The sequence below is a fragment of the Harpia harpyja genome, chromosome 1 (genome assembly GCF_026419915.1).
Source record: "Harpia harpyja isolate bHarHar1 chromosome 1, bHarHar1 primary haplotype, whole genome shotgun sequence".
NCBI lineage: Eukaryota > Metazoa > Chordata > Aves > Accipitriformes > Accipitridae > Harpia > Harpia harpyja.
The window spans coordinates 42530985-42549135 of record NC_068940.1 but is presented as its reverse complement, the minus strand read 5'-3'; the positions used below and the strand labels follow the sequence as shown (position 1 = coordinate 42549135).

At 49.5% G+C, this 18151-nt stretch overlaps 1 long non-coding RNA gene across 1 annotated transcript; it reads right to left on the bottom strand.

Moving 5' to 3' along the window:
• Positions 1–1067: 1067 nt before the first annotated feature.
• On the bottom strand, positions 1068–14460 carry LOC128142987 (uncharacterized). The gene is made up of 3 exons (XR_008235583.1): positions 14121–14460; positions 13486–13603; positions 1068–1147 (listed from the first exon to the last, which is right to left on the bottom strand). It is a non-coding gene; the product is annotated as an uncharacterized LOC128142987 (long non-coding RNA).
• Positions 14461–18151: the final 3691 nt, after the last annotated feature.

Genomic DNA, 18151 nt, shown 5'->3' with positions numbered 1-18151 from the left:
TTCATCCCCTTCCTGCTAAGGAGCCAAGCAAGCAGGGCCAAACAGCATGAGGAGACAGGTCAGGCCAGAGCAGAGCACCAACCCTGCCCCAAAGCCTCATCTCATACTGCTCGCGGCTGTGAGGGCTCGAAGCATCCTCTCATGCCTCGTGCGTGCCCGGGGGCAGCTTCCCTGCCTTGCCACCATGCACGCCACATGCCCCAGGCAGGATTTCAAGCATGCATGCGGCAAATCCATCCTCGCTGTTGCTTTCGAGCAACACCCTGGGCTGTGTATGTGCTACCTGAGCCCAGCAAAGGTTGCAGGAAAAGGGGCTGCTTGTTTTCTCTGACCTGTCCGAGCATTACCCAGCATCAGAGAGCTGCCACTCTTCCTGATAACACTCGTGGGTACCCACCTGCTGCAAAGAGAGCATCAGCTGGGGCCAGGCACATGCGTCTCCTTCCTAGGAACAGAACAGGGGAGGGAGAGGAACAAATAGGAGAGGAAAGATCAGGATGAGAAGATATGAGAGTTGACAGCACTCTCATCTATCACTGCAGGTCTTAGCCTCAGCGCTCATTAAAGCCCTGGGTCTTCAAGTCATGGGAATTAGAAGTGGTAAAAAAAAAATCCAAAACAACCTCTAATGGAATGGTTTCTTTCAGAACAAAGAAATGGCATTTCTGTTGAATTGTGAAAAAAATCTGTTTTAACTTGAAAATCTTTTGCTATTGTAAGTGAAACAGAGATGCAAATATGTTTCATTTAGGTTTTATCACTACAACTCATTCTGACATTTACATTGTATTAAAGTTTTAATATTAATACTGTGCCGCTGTATAATATTTAACACAAAAAATAAACATATATATTTAAGTTAATATTTCGTATGCTAAAATTCAAATGGCAAAATCCCTTTGCTCCATCAAAGATAAAAGCACCCAGCACTAATTAAAAGTTATCTGATGCTACTGAGGCTCAGGCCCAAAAGCAGCACCAAATAAATTCCTTAGAAACAAATCACAATGATGCCAATAACGTTTGCAAGAGCATCGCAAGGGCTCTTTACTGACCTGTACTGATGTGGGGATCAGGTAGAATATGACCCTTCTTGCTCTTCACACCTTTGTGCATCACACACCGTGAAAGCAGAGTAGGAGCAGCACTGTGATGAACATGTGGAGAAGTGGGATGAGGAGGGATGGTCAATGGTATTTTTGCAAAAAAAAAGTTAGCTGTGTAAGCAAGTCACCTCCAGCCAAGGCTTAGCAGCTCTGGGCTATCCGTTGCAGAGGGTCGGGGCCCCAGAGAAGGGAGTGCTGCCTTGGAGCAGTGGGTTTGGACCGGATACCACCGCTGACTCCATCGTCTTCCCCAGGCCATCACTGAGATTTCTTAACCATGCCCATTAATAAGGTGAGCAGCCATGGAGCCCACACAAGAAATCAAGAGGAACTGTGTAATCCTACGGTAAAAACGCTACCAGGTCCCAAGCCAGCTGGTCTGCCCAATGTAACATCGTGGGCAGCAGCAAAGGGAGGCTGGTGCTGAGTGGAGGTCTCAAACACCCAAACCACAGACCCCGAGTTAAGCCATACACAGCTCTTTGGGTCTTCCTGCATTTCCTTGTAATCTGCAGCTTGTTGGACACCCAAACACCTTGAAGCTATCCAGGACTTACCTCCCCATGTACACAGCCACCCCACCTATGGCACAGCCCTTGGTCCTGTCCAGGTCCAAAGGATACAGATGTTACAGCCCACCGACACCTCTCTGAAAGTCAGAAAAAACTGATGGGGACACTGGGTACCTTTTTATTCCCCCAATTTCTCAAGCCCCTGATCCAGTCAGCAATATTTCCCCAGTCCCCGGTTGTTCTAGTCAGCACCACCTCCAAATCTCTCCTGAAGCCTCAAGCCTCTGGTCTCCACCAGCCTGGAGACCACCCTAGCTTCCTTCTTGCTGAAGAATCGATTTGGGGTAATTCACTGCGTACAGGCAGGACCACAAGCATCCTGCCCACAGCTGGCCAGAGGCTCATTCCCACCAGGGAGGACCTGCAGATGCATGGAGCTGCTCCACAGGTCCCCCTCTCCCCTCAAGCTCCTGTTCTCCAACTGCCTCTGCTTAATTAGAGGCCAGCTTTGAACTGCCTGTGTTTAACAGGGCCTAATCTTCAAACTGAATATATTTAACAGTGCCTGATCTTCATAATGGCTGTGTCTGACGCCCTGGATTTCAAAGCAGCTCCACTTAACAGGACTTCATCTGGAAGCTGCAACCATATAATAGGGCCTGGTTTTAAACCAGGAGTGTTTAATAGGATCTGATGTTTAAAGTGCACATATCTAATTGGACCTAATCTTTATAATCCTCCTTTCCTCCCCCTTCTCTGGCGTTTCTTCTCCTCCTTTGCTGCTCCCCCTCCCACCAGCACCAAGACCCCCATCCCTGCCTGTGCCGGGAGCCCCACCAGGGCCACAAGCTGCTCCCGCAGGGACCATCCCGAAGCCTTCGAAAACCCTCCAAGGTTTCCTAGACCAGCTCCTAATTCCCACTGCACTCCCTCTGCTTTCACCATCTCCTCCTCAGGAGCTCACACAGACCCAGCCAGTCCCAAGGATACAGGCACAAGCCCATCATTAAAAGCTTGTTTTAACAGGAACATGAACAGCAGCAAAAAAACCCAGACACCTGATTTGGTGAATGGAAAACATGTGGGGTTTTTCCATCCTGCTCTGCAAGAATCACCAGCCTCAAACTATCTTGTTTCTGTATTGCCTTCCCTGGTGCTATGAGAGAAGTTGCACATTTTGGAAGGAAAGTCCTCTCCCAGGAGTAGCCAAGATGTTGAGTTTCAGTGAGTTGTAACTAAAAGGCTGAAGCAACAATTTCTTTTGCCTCCTCATTTGTCAAATGGGAAAAGATTATTTTAATTTTTTTTAAATCTACTCTATTTCACAAAGTTCAGGCGGGAGGACTCAGCATCCCTTCCAAGCAAAGAAGCCATAAATACGGACACACAGTGTTTCTACAGCAGCTCTGAATAGTCCCATGCCCATCTACATCCGAGTCTTAGATGTGCCCACCTCTAAGGACAGGAAAGCCCCTCAGCTCCCACTGCCCGAAACACTGCACCTGCCAGGATTTCAAGGTATGCAAGTCACCCCATACCCATCCATGTAGTTTCTGTCATACACAAATATTTCAAGACACTCTTTTTCTACATACTTAGAGTCCAAGCCTTCAAAGTAACACAAACCATGGGGCCATACTGTGATCTCTTCACAGTGACAGATATGACGGGCTGTGCTCTTGGTCGGTACAAACTGAAGGGTCACAGGCACTGTGCCAGCAGCTGCTGTGCCCTACCTTCACATCGCCTTTCTGCTGCTGGCATCCATTTCCAAAATACCTCTGAGATTACAAAAGCTTCAACAGTCAATTTTAATACCTGCTTTGACTGTGCTTTAAAATTGTACCGTCCACAGGTCAAGTATTTTTTTAGCACACCTCACATCTAAGGAAGGACACTGCAACCAAGCCATAAAGTTTACTGTCCCCATAGCTCTCAGCCAGCCGTGGATCACAGAGCACAAGGAACAAAGTTTAATGGGTTTCGTTCCCTGCCCAGCCCAATCTCTGCCACTAACACAACCGCTCTCTATAAAGACCGATTTATTTCCTGAAACGCAGCTTCAGGTCCCATCGTGCAGGGGGATATGTGCTCTCAAGCTCACCCCGAGGCTGCCCGGCAGTCCCAGCAGCCACCCTGCACCTTGGCCCTTATCTGGCAGCTTGTCAGTGATTGCAGACTTAAACAAGCCTGTGTCCAACATGGCCTCAGTCACCTTATCTGCTGGTCCCTGGAACTCACACTTTTGCCCAGAGACCACAAATTGTCCACATGAAGTATTGCCTGTGAGCAGAGGCTGTGGCGTGGCACAGCCGGGCAGGGATGCAGCCGTGCACAAGCCCTGTGGGAGATGGGACCCCAGGGCAGAGGCCTGTGCCTCAGTTTCCCCTGCCCACCCTCCGTGCAGCACTGGGAGGGGACAAGTCGCAGGAGGTATTTGTCCTTCATGGCCCATTGCTGTAGGACCTTTCAGCAATGCTCCTCAGAGCCATTGACCTGCAACATGGAGGAAACAAAGAGAAAAATATTCTTGACCCCAGCTGACCAAGAGAAATTAAAGCAGCGAGAAACCAGGGGGTGGTTTGAAGGGCAAGGAAGGATGGAGCGTGGAGCAGAGCCAACATGGGGCAGCTCTCCTCCAGCCCCTGCACAGCCTGAGCGTGAGGACATCTCACATCTCCAGTCCCTCAGATGATCAGTGAACCCTTCCCTAGAAACACGCATCCCTCCTGGTGCCAGCCCCAGCACTTCCCCGGAGAGGGAAACACCATGGGGTTAGGCACCCACGTCTGCCCCATGCTCGCACCTCTGCCATCGTTCACTGCCCGCTGGGTACTCCTGCAGAATTAATTCGCCATGTTTTATTCGCAGTTGAATCGAGCCCTGGCACTGCCCTAAGATTTATGCTCCACGCAAGCCTTATTGACAGACAGCAGGGTTGGGAGGTTAGAGAAGCAATATTTCCAGAATTTGCATAAAACAAGGGCATTTCATAATTTAGCTGATGCAGATTTGGATAAGATGAAATTGTTGGCCATTTTATAATTAGATGGCTAATCATAAAATAACCTTTGCGAGTCATCAAAAAACATTATTATACAAATGAATTCCTGCTTGGTACTAAACTTACTTTACCCTCGTCCTTGAGCATCAGAGACGGTAAAAGAAGATCTTTTTGGTAGAATTCATTCTGCAGCCAGCCCCATGTTGTTACTATGTTTTATGGATCACAAATGCTTAATCAATAATGCAGCGCTTTCGGGAATGATGTTCTTTCTCGTGTCTTTCTGTGGCTGGAATTGTTTGGCTGGCTGCTCACAAATCTTTTGATGTGGATTCATTGTTTTGGAGATACCCTTCTCTGCATCTCAGGGCAGATTCATCAGCTGAGATAGAAGGGGTGGGAAAGTTTATTGGGGTAAAAAGAGACGTCCTGGCAAGCAGCTAGAATCATTGCTCTGGGTTCACTGGTTGACTTGTCAGGTTAATGAATGGCCCTAGGAAGCCATCAAGTATGCAGTGGCTGAAGATCCCTTCTTCAGCAAGTAAAAACAAAGCTAAAGCACCTCTTCCCACATGCCGGTGCTGCTTTTCTCAAAAAGCTAAGCTAAGAAAGGCAATTGCTGCAAAGGGCCCCCCTCCAAGCCTGGGAGCCCTGTGCATCCCTTGCTCCCTGCCCAGCCCACAGCAATGCTGCTTCCCATGCAGCAGACATCCCTGCCTGCCCTGGGAAGGACCCTCTATCAGTGCCTGGATGTGGAGATGATGTTTTCCAGAAATTCAAATTTGCCCCCCCAGGGTTTTCCCTACACTTGATTTTCTGTCCCATTACAGAGGGGCAGACGTATTGCTCCATGGTTAGAGCTGAAGAGCAGGGGTCCCGGCTCCCCAGCCCAGACCCCCACACACCTTGTCTCCCCTCATATGATAGTAGTTCTCTACCTCATAAGGTTGTTATGAGAACAACTCCATTAAGCGGCTCACAAAAAAACCCTGCACCAGCACTGGGGACTTAGCTCAGCTCAGGCCAGCCCTGACCCAAAACTCACACCGAGCTTCAGCAGCACCTTGGGCTCCTGCTGCCACACTCATCCCTGAACCAACATCTTCTACGACTCAGACTTTGCTGCAGGATCAAAGCTTGGGGGAAGGAGGCACCTTGAACAGGCAAAACTGCTTGGAGAAGGAAAAAAAAAAAAAATCAGCAGAAAATACCTGGACATTTATACAACTGGAGGCAAAGAAACAGCTGTAGTCTGCAGGGCAGCCCCGCCCAGCAAAGGTGGTATGAAACTTCCTTGGGAATAGTCTCTGTAAAATAGAGAGCCACCTAATTCCTGTACTCTCTGTTTAATTTTCCATGTTCATTATAAGAGGAATTATCTATTGTAGTTCACCCTTAATTTGTGTGCCAGTTTGTTTAACAGGTGTACTGACCATGTTTGACTTTGCCACCTGAGTAAATGTTGAATCTGCTCAGACTTCATGGGTGGGTAAGAATGAGGGAAGAGTGAATTGGGGTCTGGCTCATTATACAAATCATCTCCGACTACATTTTTCCTCCAATGATCGCAAAGCACTTTGGCAAACAGTGATTAAACCGAAGCCCCCCACACCTCTGGCACGCAGGTAGGGGTGAGCAAATAGCCACCTTAGAGCAGGTACCACAGGAGAGGAGTCACCGAGGAGCACGAGAGGCTGCAGCTGCCCGGCCACCTCCTTGCCACCACCAGCTCACACCCCGGGCACTGCTACCACAAGCGGCTGGGTCATCCCGCTCCTCCCTCCCTAAACAGCGTAACCCGCACCTTTAGACACAATTTCAGTATAAACTGAACCAAGAACTTATCCCCAGCTCTGCTGCAAGGGCTGCAGCCACGGGGATGAACCCAGGTGGAAGCAGGACTTCCTTCGCAGCTGCACAAGGACCACCAGGTCGGGGAGCCAGCGGCAGCGGGGCAGGCCCCCAGGTTTCCATACGTGCAGCGCAGAGTTACTGTAGAGCATTAACTGTCTCTCATCAACTATGCAAACAGTGCATTTCAAGGTCCATTGCACAAGCACCTTCTCACTGCACTATGCTTATATTTTAATTAGCAGCTTATGCGCTGATTACCCTATTGGTATCCAGCACACTGTGCAATGTGGCTGACTCGCTCCCAGCAGGCAGGCAGCCCATGCTCACTGCCTGGCAATCGTTCCAGGGTGCTAACTGCACCCCTCGCCATGCATTGCTCATTGCTCTGGGGTTTTCTTCCTTGAGGGTGAAGGAAAGCTGCAGCATGAGACAGGCAGACAGTCTCCTCTAGGGATGCAGGAAGGAGCTTTCTCAGAGGGGCTGAGCTGGCCAAGCTCCTGTCTGAAGGATTATTCTTGTGCTGCTGAGGTTAACGGTATTCAGAGAAAAAGAGAGAAGCAGCTGGAAAGGATAGGGGAAAGGAAGAGGTGATGACAATGACCAGGAGGTGAAGGGGGTAGGAAAGGTTTAGTCACACGGCAAAGGCTTCATGACACAGCCACGCAGAGGGAGGCAGGGTCTCACCATCTCTCTGTTATGCCGAGTAGCTTGAAGTGCAGCAATGCGAGGGGACGCCTTGACCTCCACTCACAGCCCACCAAGGGAGCAGTGGCTTGCATTGGCCATGTCAGCCCGGGTGGCAGGATGAGAGTAATTACCCATGTCCAATGTAGGTTGGCAAAACTTTGCAGTGTTGGGAAATAATCGGATAAGTCAGGCTGGAGGTGTCTCATCCAACCTCCTGCTCAACACAGCATTAGCAGTGGCGTCAGACCAGGCCAGGCCGGTACAAGCATCAAATGTGTCAGGAAGGTGCTGTGCCAGTCACAAGGTGCTCTACCCTTACACAAACACCATCTGCAGAGCCCAGCACCCACAGCAAGCATCTTGCTGTGTGCTACAAGACAGGAGGAAGACATATACCCTGGTTCAGCAATTAGATGCAGAGTCCTGGCTAATTCATCCAGACGATTCGTCCCCACATCAAACCACTTTCAGAAAGGATAACACATTTAAAGCCAATCCTGCTCCATGACTTTCCTGCAAGGAGGCCACCTGAGACCAAGGGGCTCTCCAGGCATGACTCTGCAAGCAGAGCTGGCCCTTCTCTCAGCCTTTGACATGGCAGATATTCCAGTTGTCTCTTCCATGGTTGCTACAGGGCTGGGACCCTGGGTTGAAAAGCAAACTGAGGGGTGCCACCATTATTTGGAGCTATATGGTTTTACCCTAAGTTCATAGGGAATTAAAGACTTTGAGGACCTTCCCTTTCTTCAGCCCCCAAGTGAGGTCACTGCAAAATAGCCTTTAGGTACAACCATGACAGCAGCCAGAGCTCAAGATGGGCCAGTACCCACAAGAGCATTGCAGCTGCCCTTGCAAACCAGGGCATCATGGGTTTCCTGAACTACAGCTCATACGTGGAGTTCCACTGATCTCTGAGTCTCAGCAACCCTCTATTGGTCTGTTGGGACATGAGATGACACCAACACCTCAGCTGCCAGTTCACCCCTGCAACACATCAAGGAGGCAATTTGTAAAATAATGTGAAGTTTAGGGGGCTGGGCCATCTCACCCAAAAGCCATCATTTACCTGGTAAAGCAAAAATCTTTCATTTGTCCTAAATAAGAGGCATTTAATAAGCTGAGGCAGGTGGGGGAAGAAGAGGATTAAGTCTGTAACCTTTTTAAAAAAAACACACCACAAAAACCCGCACTTTAAAATGTGGGTCATACATCTTTTACTGCAACCTATCTGCCTACATCTGTGCACTGCAGCCCCAATGTGCATGTGATCCTCCTCTAAACCTGGCACTAATCCTAAAAGCCCAAAAACTGTTGACCCATCATTATTAATTAGCTCACTGTTACTAAAATACACAAGAAAGGTGATCATGTTATTAATTTCTGTGCAACCTGCTGTGATGCTGTCTTGGGCAGGGGGAGCATGACAGAAAGACTACCAAAGGATTTTCATCCCACGCCCCACCAGCATGCGAGGAATCAGCTGCTTGCCTGGAGCAGAATTCCAGCTTGGCTGCAGTCTCATCCACAGCACAGGATAGTGTGTCACCATAGCAAGTGTGTAATAAACATAATTATAGAAAAAACATGATTATTCAGAAGCATGTGTGGGCAGAAGAAAGCACTAAGTGATGTAAAAGCATTTTAGTAACTGCAGCAGTGCTTTCAAAATCTCCCAGTTCCATATTTTATCAGAAGAATAGGGGGAGACATGAGTGGAGGATCTAACAGACCTCCCTCTTTAACCTCGATACTGCCACCAAAAGCTCAGGCTAAGCAAGGTTTACTCACACCTCCTGCTACGGACAGCTGTGCAAGTGTCACAAAGTTGATGGCACTCAGCTGTTTACTCTGAGGTTTGCTTCCAGAAACTGTGTTACTTCTTTCTGAGAAAGAGATGCACTGATCCCTTTCCACTTCACGTTGCCTCTCCCACCACCCATCAGAGAAGCTCCAGTGAAGAGCAGGACAAGCAGACCCACTGGCAGCAGGCAGATGCCCTGGTAAAGCTCATCTGGGAGGGTCTCCCGCCTGCGAGGACACCAGGCTCTGTCATGCAGACCCAGCCTTCGCTGGGAACCCACCTGGGCACGCTGGACCACTTTTTGGCCAGCGGTCTGAGGCTGCCTCTGAGCCTAGGCAGGCTGACGTTGCGTTTTGATTCACATTATTTATGGCTTGGGTGATACGAAGCTTTACCAGACATATACTCTATGACACCAAGAGCTGATGTGCAATGCCTGGGGCATGTTTCCTAAGAGAGCTATTATGGATTTAAATGATAGCATTTTCCAAGCACTTGCACCAAGATGCTTTCAAAAGCCCAGTGTGCTAAGCCTTAGCTGAATAGCTAAATGATCTCTTGCAGAGATGGGGACACAGAAAGGAGGAATTTAGTTGATTCCTTATCAGTAACACCCAAAATGGCTTTTATTTTTTTTCATGAAGACTTATCCTTAGAAAGAGCAGCTTTGCCTTCCTCACCTTTGCTGGCTAATGCCAAGTTAGAGCTTTTTGTCCTTAACTGAGTTATTCTGCTGTGTTCTCACCAGCTTCCCACCCTGACCTGGCTCCTGGTCATCACCATCTCCCAAAGTCATTCTGATACCCTGGCACAGCCCTTGTCCCAGGGACATGGCCCCAGGGGCAGGAGGGTAAAGCAGCCAGCACAGAGCCAGATGGGCACCGGTAAAACCCCCAACTAGAATCTTAAACAAGATAAGGGAGAGAGATGGGGAAAGTTTTGTATTTCACTGTGGCTTATTCCTGATAACAGATGAAACTTAGCAGGCGTCCAGCCAGCCACACAATACTCCAAAACACCCACGACAGACACAGTGTGGCTTTTTAATCATCTCCCTTCACTTTACCTTAAAAGACACTCTCGAGATCACTTACCCAGAAAAAGCAACAGAAGGAATAACACAAACATTTTATGCTTAAGCATGCCTTTTCTAACACAAATACCACGCATGAATCCCCTGCCTGAAGCAAAGCCAGGGCGAATTGCTTGGGGGGGACTGGCAGAGAGCACCTCACAGGGCACTGACATTTGCAGCCCAACATGTCAAGGCAAACCCAAATCAGCACATGGGCAGTCAATTAGCCAGCTGCCCTGGCACAAGCCATCCTCCCTGGGGTCACAGCCTCTGCTCCGGCAGAGCCAGCGCAGCACCAGATCCGGCCTTTCTCCTCAGGATTTCACAGTCCTCCCTCCTATCGCCTGTGGGTGGGGAGGAGGAGGACAGGGAAGAAATAGGATCTCGCTGCCTTCTCCTGTGCATCACACAAAATAAATCCAAGATGGATTGGTGACCTACTTCATGTGAGAGGCAGTAAATAATACGTAGCACAACCGATTGCCTTTCAGGCCCACCAGCCACATGTAACAGACAAATCTACCTGGGCAAAGGAAGCTTTCCCACAGCATACCACTGTCGGAGCATGGCTCTAGTCTCTAGAAAGCCCTGAGGATTGGACCAATGAAAGGTACATGCCAGAGACATGCAAAGCTGGAGATGCTCAGCAGGTCCGGGGTCGACTGATGGGAGCCGGGAAAAGGGGAATGTGGGCTAAATGGAGGTACCTGTCATGCAGGCACAGAACCAGTTCACGGGGAAGCTCAGCTGCTCTGGCACATTGGTGTCAGGACTGATATGCTTGTGCATAATTGCCTGATATTTAAATAAGGTCCATCAACATAAAAGAGCTTTTTGTAGAGGATGTAGGGTATCAATGTGTAACGTAGATCACACTATCTGGGTGATGCACAGGAAGGCATGGACACAAACCTGCTTTGGGGTTCACTGGGCCACCAGAAAGGCTCTGTGGGATGCACTGTTGTGGTTTAACCCCAGCTAGCAACTAAGTCCCACATAGCTGCTTGCTCACTCCCTGCCTTGTTGGGATGGGGAGAGAATCAGAAGAGTAAAAGTGAGAAAACTCATGGATTGAGATAAAGACAGTTTAATAGGGAAAGTGAAAGCCGTGCACGCAAGCCGAGCAAAACAAGGAATTCATTCACCACTTCCCATGGGCAGGCAGGTGTTCAGCCATCTCCAGGAAAGCAGGGCTCCATCACACCTAGCGGTGACTTGGGAAGACAAACGCCATCACTCCAAACGTCCCCCCCTTCCTTCTTCTTCCCCCAGATGTATATGCTGAGCATGACATCCTATGGTCTGGGATATCCCTTGGGTCAGTTGGGGTCAGCTGTCCTGGCTGTGTCCCCTCCCAACTTCTTGTGCCCCCCCAGCCTCCTCGCTGGTGGGGTGGGGTGAGAGGCAGAAAAGGCCTTGACTCTGTGTAAGCACTACTCAGCAGTAACACAAACATCCCTGTGTTATCAACACTGTTTCCAGCACAAATCCAAACCATAGCCCCACAGTAGCTACCATGAAGAAAATGAACCCTACCCCAGCCAAAACCAGCACATGCACTCACAAGGGTTTGGAAAAGACAAAGGTAGTCCTTAGAGAGATTTCCCTAGTGACTCCTTTCCTGACATGGCAGCAACATTCCCAAATCATTGCATGGCCAAAAACCAGACATGACCAAGATACAGAGGGACTCGAGAGTCATCCATGGGTATGAAGACTCTCCAGGGAGCTCACCCTACTGCCACCAGCCAAAGTGGGGCCCTACAAAGCCCAGCAGGTCCCAGCATAGCATAGTACCCTCAGCCACAGCACCATCCCTCGTCTTCCACCTCCCGCAGCGAGGGAGTGACCACCCTGACTCGTGCCAGCCCAACCTGCCGCCCACCACAGCATGCAGCTCCATCACAAGGTCTGCCCTGAGCCCCACGCCCCAGCACAACAGCCAGAGGTCTGCTGAAGCCAGCCAAAGCCTTTTTGGGTCAAATCAGTCCCTTGTCATCTGCACGATGCTGCTCCATGACTGGAGCCACAGGGACCAGCCGTCTCTCCCACCTACGGCCAGGAACTGCACCCTGAACATCTGCACTGGGGTTATGGCAGCTCCCAAACCTGTGCTTAGGCAATGTTCTGATCTCTGGCTGCCTCTCCAGGGCAAACAGATAGGAGCTGCTGCATCACGTCTGCGCTGAATTGCAGGTCTTGCCATTTTTTGCAGGGATATGTGGACGTGTGTGCATGGCAGGGAGGATTTGGTTTCCAAAGCAGAAACAACATGATTTGGCCACTGTTTTACAGTCTGGGAGAGGCAGAGCAGGCAGGGAAAGCCCTGGGCCTTCAGCAGACCAGCTGGGGCTGCCACTGAGCCCCAACAAGCAAGATCTCTGGGGCTGGAGGAGCTACCTGCTGTGGAATGAAAGGTGCTGGGCTACGGGACTCTCTTTCATCAAGTTGCAAGACAAAATCCTTGTGTATAAAGGAGTGTGGGCCCTCGCCAAGTAACCTCACACCTTCCACAAAACCCTTTCTTTGGCTTAAACTCAAGGCAAGCAGAGCTGGAGCAGGAGCAGTTTCCTAAATAGAACTACAGGGACATGACCAAGGCTGAGGACTCCTCCTGAGCAGTCACTGCTGCTCACCGTGCCAAAGCGGTTTGGATGCAGAAGTGTGGGACTAGTGGGATCTGGCTGGGTTTGACCTGGAAAATACTGGTAATACCAGTCTGGAGGAAAGTGCTTTATAAGAATATCGTTGGTGGGATAGGACGAAACAAGAGCCATAAACACCAGCCCAGACACAGGATGAGGGTTGGAAGTGATCGGACCCAGGTCTTTGGTCAGTGGGTTCCCAGGTGGTGTGAAGGGGGAGGCAAGCCAGGTCTGCTCACCAGTTCACAACTGTTAAAAAGCCTCTGGGTGCTCAGACCTGAAAAGCAAGCCAGGTGCAACCAGCTGACCCATAAACACCAGCAGCCTCAGGGCAAAATCCAACACAGAAACCCAACTGCTGCTGAGGTCTCGTGTTCATGCAGGGCAGCAGCGATCACCATAGCCCTTCATTTTACACCAGAATCGAAAGCACCAGAAGGTTGTGCCTGAAGGCAGCATGGGATTATGGCTCTTTCTCCCTCCTCCTCCTCACCTCCCCAGGAGCTGGAAGTTTCTGCCTGTGCCAGCACTCACATATACCAGCTTTGAAACAACCCCTGGCAGAGCTCACCTGTCCAGTTCACACAGGGAGGAAGCAGCAGAAATGTGTTTCACAAAGAGCTGGCAGATTTTCTAACCTGCTATATTTTCCTGCCCTTGGGCTGTGCTTCCATTTACCCACTTGCAAGATGCATACAGCAGCTCCTTCCTGCACAGACCGCCCAGCGTGGTGGGAAGAACCCTTGGTTTCACAGACAAGTATTTATAAGATGTTTGTACTGGAGCCAGTGCTTCACCTACCTGTTTTATTTTTAATCTTCATTTCATAGAGCTCAGACAATTCTTTCAAGGTTCCCATGAATGATCTTTATCCCTTTTGCACCTCATTCCAACTCTGTGAATAAAACCCTGGGTGGTCCTGGAAGAAGAAGAGAAAAAGGATGACATCTGAAATGAAATAAGAAACTGAAAAGAACATATTTTTAACAAAAACTCACAATTCTAACCGCAGCAAGCCATAAACAAGCATGTTTGGCATCTGTAGGTCCTAAAACCTTTTGCAGGGAGAGGTAAAAAAATTGGATGAATGGGGTTATCTACATTTCATAGGCAAAGGGACTGGGGTCCTAATGAGGGAAAGGGTTTAATTGCATGTACATATCTAGTGTATCTCACAGAACAGCGAAATAACCTTGAGGTCAACTTGAGCACATAAGTTATGACATGAGCATCAGACCATATGAAAGTGCCCAAAAGCAGAGATCCTAAACTGCTCTACCCTAACAAGTCACTAAGCCCCATTTTTAACTCTCTTCTCCAGGCAGAGAGGGAGCAGTTCCACAGCAGGCTTTGGAGCTTTTTTTCTCTTCTTGACACACTCCCTCCTGTAGCAGGAAAGCCCGTTTCACCAGACTGCCAAGAGTTCATCCACCCACCTGCATCCTCATCATGCTCTCCCAGCTCTTCATCAGCATCTCTCCTCCTCAGGCCTCAAAGCGCTTCATGGATCAGCCAGTCTCTCTTGGTCCAGGTTGTCAAACCCATCTGGTCGCAAGGGAAGGATGATACTTGCCCTTATTGTCCAAGACGGGTCTGAAATCTGGGTCACTCCCCACTTCGATATCAAACAGGAGGGTATTAGCCCTCCCCTGGGTGATGCTATGGCAAGTCCTTCACTTCTGCCTTTCCCATCGCTCCCGGAGGAAGAAGCAGCCTCGGGGAGGGAAGGCGACCCGGCTGCTTCGGGCCCGGCCCGGCCCACGGCCGGCTCTGCGGCGTGGCAACACTCCCCCTTAGCGGCAGGAGCCGAGAATAAGCCTTCAGACAATAATAAAGGGACAAAATGATCTCCTGGCTCAACATGGGTCCAGCGTGTAAATCTGGGTATTAATCCGGCTGCATTTCCACAGCGTGGTGCTTCTCACAGCCTTCTAAATCAAGATGCCTGACATCAAGAGAGGGGAAAAAAAGGTTTCCTTCCTTGCAAGGGAAGGATGCTGTGAGCTCCCCTGAAGGCAGAGCAGGGTTGGTTTTGCAGGAGGGATTCAAGCTGCAGCCCAGCAGCCCCAGTCCTGGGGTTAAGGCAGGCTTTTTCCCACCTTCCCTCTGCCACGGCAGCCCGGGATCGCCAACCGGGAGGGAGCCACGGGCAGGATACGGCCCCATGGCAAGGAGGGCTCTGGAGAGCTGTGGCTGCAGGGATTATTAGGCAGAAATGAATCTGTAAAGAAAACTTAGCAACAGTTGGAGCAAATATCGATTTTGTGTTTGTCTGCTTCTGCAGGGCCTGAGAAACAGCAGATTTAGACATTAACTGGGGCTGTTTTGGCTTAATTCAAACCTCAATTTACACTAACCCTGGGAATAGACGAGTACATCGACAGAATTAAATCTAAAATTTTTTTTCCCTTGCCCTATCTAGTCCTTTGGGGCAGATCTGACACCAATTTTGGCACCCATTACCTGCTGCACAATTGCAGATAACAGGTTTTATTTTTACAAGGCTGCAGATTCTAATTTGATAGTGGAGTTTTTAGACCAGCAGTCTCCTCGGACGGAGGCACTTGGCAGCACCATCCCCAGCCACTCGCACCAGCACTGCTGCTGTGACAGCTTTGCAAACACAGGCAGTAAAAACAAAGTTTTATGCACCAGACTTTGCACTCAAGCTCCGGCTGCTGTAGCGAGGAGGGGAGCAGCGGGCAGGGAGGCAGTTTTGCTTGCCCATGGGGTGGTGGTGAACAGCAGCACGACACACTGGAGCATCTTCCCATCCAAAGCAAGATGCTGCCCTGGGTCTTTGCCCAAAGCACAGGTGCTGGGCTCTCCCTTCCCCAATAGACTGACTCGGGCACTTTTGGCAGCTCGGTGCCCCTGGCCGAACTCAGGACTGGGCACAGCACATTTGCATCAAAAGAAAAAAAAAGAAAAAAAAAAGAAAGAAATTGCACCTTAAAAGGCCTCACTGTACAACAGTGATGCAAGGCATCCCTTCCCTGGGCCTGGCTACCTCACTCAAAGCCAAAGCTTTGGGTGAGATTTCCAAAACTGAATAAAGGAAAAAAAAGCCTAGGGAATTAGGAATGCAATCATTATTTATTTTCCTACAACATCTGTTTAGTATTTTGAAAAGAAAAAAACAAAACCAAACCTAATACATTTACAAACAAAAACTCCTATAAAGTATTAAATTTGCCTTTCACGAACTATTAGGTCACTAGGTCACATATGATCCAGGTGATGGTTTTGACCACTGCCAGCTATGCACACACAAGCCAGATGCTGCCCATGGCAAGGGTAGATGAGCCTGCGCTTGTCCCCTGGGCAGTTCTGCTGAGTCTTTTTACAACGGGAGTTTTAACTCTCTGAAATTTCTCTTTTCTAACATATTCCAAATGGAAACATTCATTTCCTCACTCCAGACCCTTTGGTTTCCACAGCAAAACGTTTTCCCTGACCTCGTACCATGTTTTAATCTTTTATTATTCTGTACTGGCGGAGATGAAGAATTGCAGTTTCCTTGCTCTAGAAACAGCAGGAGGGGATGTTAAGTTTCTAAAGCACAATTAGTTTCCTGCCCAGCTGCAGCCAGCTCTTAACACGAGTGGTGTCCATCTCTTGCAAAATCCAGGAGCTGCTCAGCTAATCCTCTGCATGTTATCTACTGGGCTAAAATTGTCCTTTTGATTTCCTAAACCTCTAAACCCACAGGTCAGAGTATCAAAAAAAAGCACATAGGAAATTTTACAAGGTTATTGCTTAGCAACTGCTCAATAAATACCATAAGCAAAGGCAGGAGAGGAGGCATTTTGCTGCTTTGAGTAATCCCCAGGGTCAAAGCATTTTTTGGCAAAGTAGAAGCCCCAGATGCCTACCCCAACCTCAGCATCCCCTTGCACCCATCACAGGGTCCAATGTGGGGTCTAAGGCAGCCTCCCTTCCTGCACAGAGCTGTGATAAAGCTCATGAAACATCAAGGTGTAACCAACTCAAATTTAGCCACCAACAGGAAATTCATCTTTTTTTCACCCCAACACAGCACGCCCACAGCCCCAGAGGATGCACAGCCTGGGCAAACCCCGCTGCCCCGCACGGGAATGCAGGAGGAGAGCAGGGATGGAGCAGCATGCCTGCAGACCAAGGAGCAGGGACGGCTCCTGAACAGAGCTCCCAGTGCAGCCAACAGCCCTGCTGCAACACAGGGTCACACCGCTGCTCCGGGAGGACAAACCTGCCAGACACCCTCCGTGCACACTGCAGCCTTGCCATGCTTTCATGGAAACATCAGGCAGTGACAGGTTATGTTAAAACTCAAACCTCTGTGTCACCGCTAAGGAATTACTCATCGTTTCATGCTCTGCAACTTATTTTGCTCTATGCCATCATATTAGTTACAAAGTCCTGTGTGTTAGCAAGGTCAACGTTTGGGTTGCATCAGTAATTGCACCCCGGTTAGCAGCTTCTCCTGCCACAGCTGCCGTGCTCAGCTGTGCCACCCCAGCCAGCACAGCTGCGCCAGCAGAAAGCCTCTGCATGGGAGCAGGCAAAGCACTTGTTTACCAGGGCTGGTCTTGTGGGTGAGCCAGAGAATGGCGTACATCACTTCAGTTGCCTTTTTCTTTTATTTCCTTTAGTTACAGGAAATACCCAAAATAGGAAAAATTACTTTATTCACCATTTGAATCCCCCTGCAACTGTGTGCAGGGACGGCTCTCCCCATGGGTGCCGTGCCAAAAAGCCCGCTGTGAGCAACCTGCTGTTTGCACAGTGCTTTAGCAGAATTAGCTGTGAAAACAAGATTAAAAGGCAGTGAAATCCCTCCAACCAGCAGGAACAAGCCCAGCAGCCAAGAGCCCTTTGAGGGACACACAGCGGCTCCCATGTTACTGGCCATGGAGCCATGCAAGCTCAGCACTGCTCTGCCCCGCCAGGCACTACCCTGCTCCATCCTGAAGGAAGCTTGCCAGTAAAAAACCCTGGGTGTCCTCTTTTTTTTTTTCCCCCCTCCTTACCCCAATATTTTTATTCTCCCCAGCTTTTCCAGGGCTTGTCCCAGCTGGAAGCGACATCCCATTTGCAGTCAGGGCACTGCTATCACCCAGGAGGCTCCAGCTCTGCTATTCCCCTCTCATCCCTGATAAAAATCAAGGCTTTTTCCACATCTGGATTCAAACAAGGGGTCATCTGCTCTGTTGAGGAATGAAAAATACCAAAAGCAAATACAAAGTTTATTATAAAGCAGAAAGCTGGGGTTTCTGCAGCTTTCCAGCAAGCCGGGCCATGGGAGGGGATTTCTCTCCCACACAGCAGATGCTCCTGGGACTCTTTCATCCTGGTCTTTCATTTAAAGCTAAATTAAATTTCCAGATTTCTCCTTGTGAATGAGGGTTGTGCAGCCTGAGAGGGCTGTGCTAGTGCAGAGGCTTCAAAGGTACAACAGCCAGGGCACAGCCAGGGACACAGAGCC